Source organism: Bison bison, unplaced genomic scaffold (assembly GCF_000754665.1).
Source record: "Bison bison bison isolate TAMUID 2011002044 unplaced genomic scaffold, Bison_UMD1.0 scf7180017864213, whole genome shotgun sequence".
Lineage (NCBI taxonomy): Eukaryota > Metazoa > Chordata > Mammalia > Artiodactyla > Bovidae > Bison > Bison bison.
Window position 1 is genome coordinate 7,646,769 of NW_011494785.1, and position 7,071 is coordinate 7,653,839.

The window sequence follows — 7,071 nt, forward strand, 5'->3', positions numbered from 1 at the left end:
GGGTGTTTACCCAGTGATGCTGGACGCAGAGCCTGCCTGTGGAACGGTCCATGTCTTTGCGTGCGTGTGTATTTATGGCATGGGTGCATGCTTGGTGTGGATTGTCCGTGTCCGTGTCGATGTGTCCCTGTACATACATGCCTGTGTGTGGGACTTGGGAGCCGGGCCCAGGCCTCCCCTTGCTGGGACCTGGAGCCTATGGCCACACTTCCTGCAACTCCCCAAAATGACTGAGGCAGAAGGGCAACCTGGGGAGCCAGAAAGCCAGGCTAAAAGGGATATGGGGGTCCGTCTGTCTGTCTGTCTTTCAGTCCAAGGAATGAGAATGCTCTCAACCTGAGGGCTGTACCGCTGCGAGCCCACGACCTCCCGGCCTCTTCCCTCCAAGCCGCCAGCCAAGACTTTCTCGGCGTGTGTTACTGGGGGGTTTCTTGGGGAGCTGGTGTGGTGGGGAGCTGGCCGCAGAACAGCCTCAGGCAGGCAGGCATGAAGCAGGCTGGGGAGCCCCCACTGTCCCTCCGGTTGAGGGGGTGTCCCAAGGGAACCAACCCCTCCCTCGGAGTTAGAGCAGCACCCCCCAACCCCCTGGCCCCTTTCGGGGCTGAGAAGTGGCTCAAGAGGTCAGGGTGTCCCTGTGGCTCCAGGTCACCCCAGGCCAGGGCCTGCCCGCCAGCCACCTCTGCCCACCTCCTGGGCAGGCATCTCTGGGGACACATGCCTGAGCCCTAGCCCAGGGCCTCCCACCTTGACAGCCTCCTCACCCCACACCCCCACACTAGTGGGGAGGTCCCCCTCCAGGTTGGCAGAGGTCGCTCGCTTCCAGTTCGCCAGCTCAGGGGCAAAGGTAGAAAGAGGGAAGGAGCTCAGACGTGCCAGACCCCACCTTCCCTCTCGGACAAGGAGGGCCAGGCGTGTTCGTGGTCACCCCCCAGTGGAGGCCTGGCCATGGAGAGCAAGCACAACCGTCTGCGGGGTCAGGGGACCAAGGCGTGGGGTCGCAGAGTTTCACTCAGAGTCACATCATACACTGGGAACTTCGGGGACAGGGGAGCCCTGGGCCACTCCCCTCTATGAAGGCAAACCAAGCTGTGAAAGGGGACGCCAGCAGCTGCTGGCCCTGTCGTCATAGCCACCTTCCTTCCTTCCTTGGGAAGCCCTGGCCCGGGGGTTTCCAGACTCATGGAGGCTCAGCCCACCCTTCGGGGGTTCCCTAGGGTGTGGTGGTTCCCACAGGCAGGCGTGGGAGAGCTTTGGGGACAGGTGACAGGGTGGGGAGCTAGGACTTGCCCCAGCAGCAGGCAGCGCCCTGGGAAATGTGTAATTTAAGGACACCGATAATAATAATAGTATTATTTTTTTTGTAAGGGAAAATCAATATGTACATTCTGAAATCATTTTCTCTGTAAATGGTTGGATTTCATTTCACCCTTAAAGGGATGCTTAAAGGAGAAAATAATATTAATAATAAAAACAGCTACAAAGTCTGAAGGTTGTACTTGAGTGGCTACTTTGGGGGTGCGCTGGCACAAGAAGGGGTGCAAGTGGGTGACTGGTCTTGCTGGGTCAGTGGGGGTTGGTGAGCCTTCCTGAGGACTGGACAGGCAGTGGGGGGGGCATTCCAAGCATCTTCATTTAGGGATGCAGTTACCCCACTCCTGACCCTGACCAAGGGAGCCTCTGACCTCCCACCAGTGGAGACGGGCCTGGAAAGGGGGTGATGACAGGTGGTCCTTCAAAGAAGGAGGAAGAAGGTCCGGGCCTGGCCACACCTTCCTGAGGTGGGCAGGGGACCTCTTTGGGGATCTAGATGAAGACCCTGGTGCCTCTAGGGAGAGGGGAGTGATTCTTCCACTATTGTGCACCTGTCAGGGGTCCTAAGGCCACACACATAGTGGGTGTGGGGTCAGACGTGAATTAGGGGTACCAACCCTCCAGGGCAGGTGGGGATGGCAGTCTCCAGGGTTGGTCGTCTCCCCTGTGGAGCTAAGCTGGACTTGTGCTGTGATGGTGCCCAGGCGGTGGAACATGGGGACTTCCTGGAGGCTTATTCCAGGTCTTTTGGATCCTGGCTTTGTCCTGGGGAGGGGAGCCTCTGGATATTTTCTAAGGAGAGTCTCAAAGATGAACTCTGCCTTGGTCCCTCATGGGGTGGCTGTGCAGCCTCTTAGATGGAGAAACTGAGGCTGGGGACAGGGAAGAGGAGTGACCACAGTGTTGCTGACCAGAGCAGGGGCTCATGTCTCCTGAGCACCTGGAAAGTGCTGAGCCCTTTATGCCCATAACTAATGCCTGGACTCCTAGCCACACCCCCAAAGCACAGGAAGGTGCTCGCAATTGCAGACTTGAGCAGGAGTGGGAGAGATGTAGCCTGAGCACCCAGGAAGTGCTGAGCCCTTTATGCCCATAACTGATGCCTGGACTCCTAGCCACACTCCAAAGCCCAGGAAGGCGCCCGCAGGTACAGAATTGAGGAGTGGGAGAGATGGAGATGCTGCATCTATCTGAAAGATGGCAACAGTGACCCACCTGCCACTTAAGGTCAAGTTTACAGCCTTTAAATCATGTCTGATAATGAATCATCACCATTGTAATCCTTCACAAACATTTTTAATGAAATGCCTATTTTGTGCCAAACTCTGGGATAAGAGAGTTCCCTCCCTTATCATTCCCATGTTACAGATGTGGAAAGTGAGGCTTGGATACATTCAGTAAGGCAAGGAAGGGCAGTTTGCCTAACTCCAGAGACTGAGATCTTAACTGCCAAACTTCACTCCATCTCTGAGTCCATTCGGGGAGGAAGAGGAGGGTAGGGGGAGAGGTGGAGAGGCTGGGGGTGATGCCAGTGCCATCATTCAGACATCATCCAGGCTTCTGACAGCCAGGCACAGTGCTGGGTCGTGGGTCACCGAGAGAGAGGACAGTCCCTGTTCTCAGAGGGACCACAGTCAGTGGAGAAGACAGGGAAGCATGACCTCAGGACAGTGAGGCAAGGCTGGCACAGAGTCCCCAGAACCCAGAGGTTGGCATCACGCAGGAACCAGTGTCGCTGTCTGTCTGTGAGCATCAAGTAAAACACATCCCCTCCGCTGGCCATCCAGGTAGGTGTGGCGGCATCGATGGGCTCCATGACCTTGGAGGGGGGAACATATATTTTCTTCCAGACTCATTCTCCTCTCTACCAAAATAGCCCATAGAAAGCTTTACTGCATGCAGAGGATAAAATGAAATAAAGAGAAAAGCTTGGCAACCTGGTAAGCTCCATTAGGTTGGAAGAGACAAGAGCAAACGTGATGACTGCAGTCAAGACCTATCGTTAAAATCCTCCCAGTATGCTTTGCAAGTGGGGGCTTTGGCTGTGTGTAGATAAAACCCCCAAATCCCAAAGGCCCATCATCCTGGAGCCCATTGGAAATCTCCACCCATGTGCCCCAAATCATGAAACACCCACAGATGTTTGGGGTTAAAACAGATCTCTGGTTAAAGCTCAAAGGAGTGAGAGGCCTTGCCCAGGGCCAGCATCCTTGACTCTTCACCTGCTGTTCCGGTGAATTCCCAGTGACTCAGTTGTAATAGGAAACTAACTCAAATTAATACAGTTTAAAAAAAATTGTTTATTTATTTGGTTTTGCTGGGTCTCCGTTGCTGCACAGGCTTTTCTCTGGTTGTGGCAAGTGGGGGCTACTCTCGTTGCAGTGCAAGGGCCTCTTGTTGCAGTGGCTTCTCTTGCTGCAGAGCACAGGCTCTAGGGTGCTCAGGCTTCAGTGGTTGCGGCAGGTGGGCTCTGTAGTTGCAGCTCCCGGCCTCTGCAGCACAGGCTCAGTAGTTGAGGTCCACAGGCTTAGTTGTCCCATGGCATGTGGGATCTTCCGGGACCAGGGATTGGACCTGTGTCTCCTGCATTGGCAGGGAGATTCTTTACCATTGAGTCACCAGGGAAGCCCCCCAAATTAATATAGTCTTTTAATAGTCTTTTTGTTTGTTTGTTTTTAAACGCTGTTGCTATTTATTGATGCAACACAAATCACCCTGAAATATAGTAGATAAAACAACAATCTATTTGCTCCCAATTCTACAATTCAGGCTGGGCTCAGCTGAACAGTTTTTCTGATCTGCAGTGGGTGGACAGCTGCTATAGAGACATGTCCACCTGCTCAGACCTGACCTGCATTGTTTTGATGAAGGAAGGGATAACACACAAAGAATGAGCCTGCCAGCCCGTCAACAGTCACATAGACAGGTCTCCCTCACCCTCACAGACCCACTGAGAAGAGGCTCTGAGAAGGACCCATTTTACCTATGAGGTCTGCTGCTGGAAAAAACCACTGCCTGACCATGATCCCAAGGAAGCATCACACAAACCCAAATTAAGAGAAAAAACCAATCTGGCCTCTCATCTACCCTTCCACAGCCTGCAGTATTTGTAAGAAAAGCTCGACCCTCCATCAGTAGCACAGACCATCTTTGAAGCACCTATCCTAGACTCCTGAAAGCTTCCAGAGACAAAACATCAACAGTGACATAATTGTTATCACTGGGGCCTCTACATGTGGCCTGGCTGTCTCCATCATCCCACTGGTCAAGGCCAGAGGACTTCCAAGTCAAGTCCAACCCATCAATCCAGTCTCATGAGCTGAATTGCTTTAGCCACTAAACTGTGGGGGTGATTTGTTACTCAGCCTAATTGTGGCCCTACATAACTGATACAGTTTGCTTTCAATGAAGGATAGAAAGTCCAGCCCAAACTAGAAAAGCAGAGGAAGAGCTTATTGGTTGCTGGCAATAAATGTCAGTAATGGTAAAGCCTTCAGCTGCAGCTTGAGGCAGAGCTCAATGTCACATGGTCATCCAGCTCTCTGTGTGGCTCAGCCCAGCTCCACATCCCAACAGGTGTTGCCCTCATTCCCAGACGGTTTTACCCCTCATGCCTGTAAGATGGCTGTAGCAGCTCCAGGGCTCACACCATCCCATCTTGTGTACTCAGCACAGAAGAAATAGAGCTCCTAAAAGCCCTGGGTCTGGATTGCAGATCTCACTGACTTGGATGAGGTCATGTGATCATGCTTTGACCACTGAGAGTGGAGAGGGGTTGGCATATACTGATTGGCTTAGATCAACCAGAGCCCATTCTACATTGACTGAAAAGGAAGGGAGATGCTCCCCCAAACTCAGGGCAAAGATGTCACCATTGGTACAATCTCAGCTGCCTTCAGCAAGCCTTTCACCAGCCCTTGGTCAACCTCCTCTCCTGGATCATCTGTGAGCTGAGGGTCTTCATATAACAGGCTTCTGGAGTGGGTGTGAGGATGCCCAGAGCTTGGAACAGAGCCTGGAGCACTGTGAGGACTTTGTAGATGTGAGTCATTATTATGACTGACACCTCCCTGCATTTCCTCACGTGGTGTGCTTGACACATGCACCATGCATCCCTTTTCAACACTCCTTCCCTTAGCCTCTGTGCATTTCTCTTCCTCCTCCTTGTCATTCCTTCCTGGTTGCCTTTCTGGGCCCCTTTTACCCCATAGGGCTTTCCTGGTGGCTCAGATGGTAAAGAATCTGCCTGCAATGCAGGAGACCAAGGGTCAATCCCTGGGTCAGGAAGATCCCCTGGAGAAGGGAATGGCAATCCACTCCAGTATTCTTGCCTGGAAAACTCCATGGACAGAGGATCCTGGTGGGCTACAATCCATGGGGTCGCAAAGAGTCGGACACGACTGAGTGACTAACAATTTACCCCATACAGGCCTTCAATAAGGGGTCTCTCTGGGGCTTGGTCCTGGGCCCACAACTCTGCTTACAGTTCATGATTCTTATCAAGGTGGGATCGAGGGATTTTCCTGGTGGATACAGTGGATAAGAATCCACCTGCCAATGCGGGGGATATGGGTTTGATCCCTGGTCTGAGAAGATTTCACTTGCAGCAGGGCAACTAAGCCCGTGTGCCACAACTACTGAGCCCAGTGCTGCAAGTACTGAAGCCCGTGCACCTAGAGCCCGTGCCCCGCGTCAGGAGAAGCCACCATGGTGAGGAGCCTGGGCACTGCAACGAAGAACAGCCCCTACTCAGCAGCTAAAGAGGGCCCGTGCACAAGACCCAGCGCAGCCAAAAGTAATTAATTAATCTAAAAATAAAGGTGGGATCAGATAAATCTATCCAGGGAGTCCTCTCTCCTGAGCACCTTATTCATGGATCCCACTGGGGTTGAGTGTCACGGTCACTTCAAACACCGAAGAGCCAAATGGAACTCAGCTTCCCCAAAGGCTCTTTTCCCCGTACGTTCCATCCTGTTGATGATGCGTCATCTTCCCTGTCACAACAGCTGGAAATCTGAGAGTCATCCTTGAAAATTCCCTAATAGTAGCTACCATTACTGATCACCTACTGTATACCAGGGTTATGATCCAACCACTCAGGGTCCAAAATCCAGATTCCAAGTTGCTAATCACATGACCCTAGATGTGTTCAGCTCAGCATTTGTAAAGTGGGGATGACAACTCCAACCTCAAAGCATTGGCTGGGTGTGGGTATTAAATGAGGCCTGTGAAGCAGTGGGCACAGAGCTGGGCATCCAGTAAGTACTCAGTCAGTGCTACCTGCTGTGGACATCTGCACCTGTTCTTCTCAGTATCTCCTAGTGGGTACACCCAGCTTCCAAGGTGGCCCTGCATGGCTAAGCCAATGAGTACATCCATGGCCTGGTCAGGGCGATAGCTTCAGGGATGGAAAAGTGGCCCAATTCGGACTTCAGTTCAGTTCAGTCGCTCAGTCGTGTCCAACTCCTTGTGACCCCATGAATCACAGCACGCCAGCCCTTCCTGTCCATCACCAACTCCCGGAGTTCACTCAAACTCACATCCATGGAGTCGGTGATGCCATCCAGCCATCTCATTTTCTGTCGTCCCCTTCTCCTCCTGCCCCCAATCCCTCCCAGCATCAGAGCCTTTTCCAATGAGTCAACTCTTCGCACGAGGTGGCCAAAATACTGGAGTTTCAGCTTTAGCATCATTACTTCCAAAGAACACCCAGGACTGATCTCCTTTAGGATGGACTGGTTGGATCTCCTTGCAGTCCAA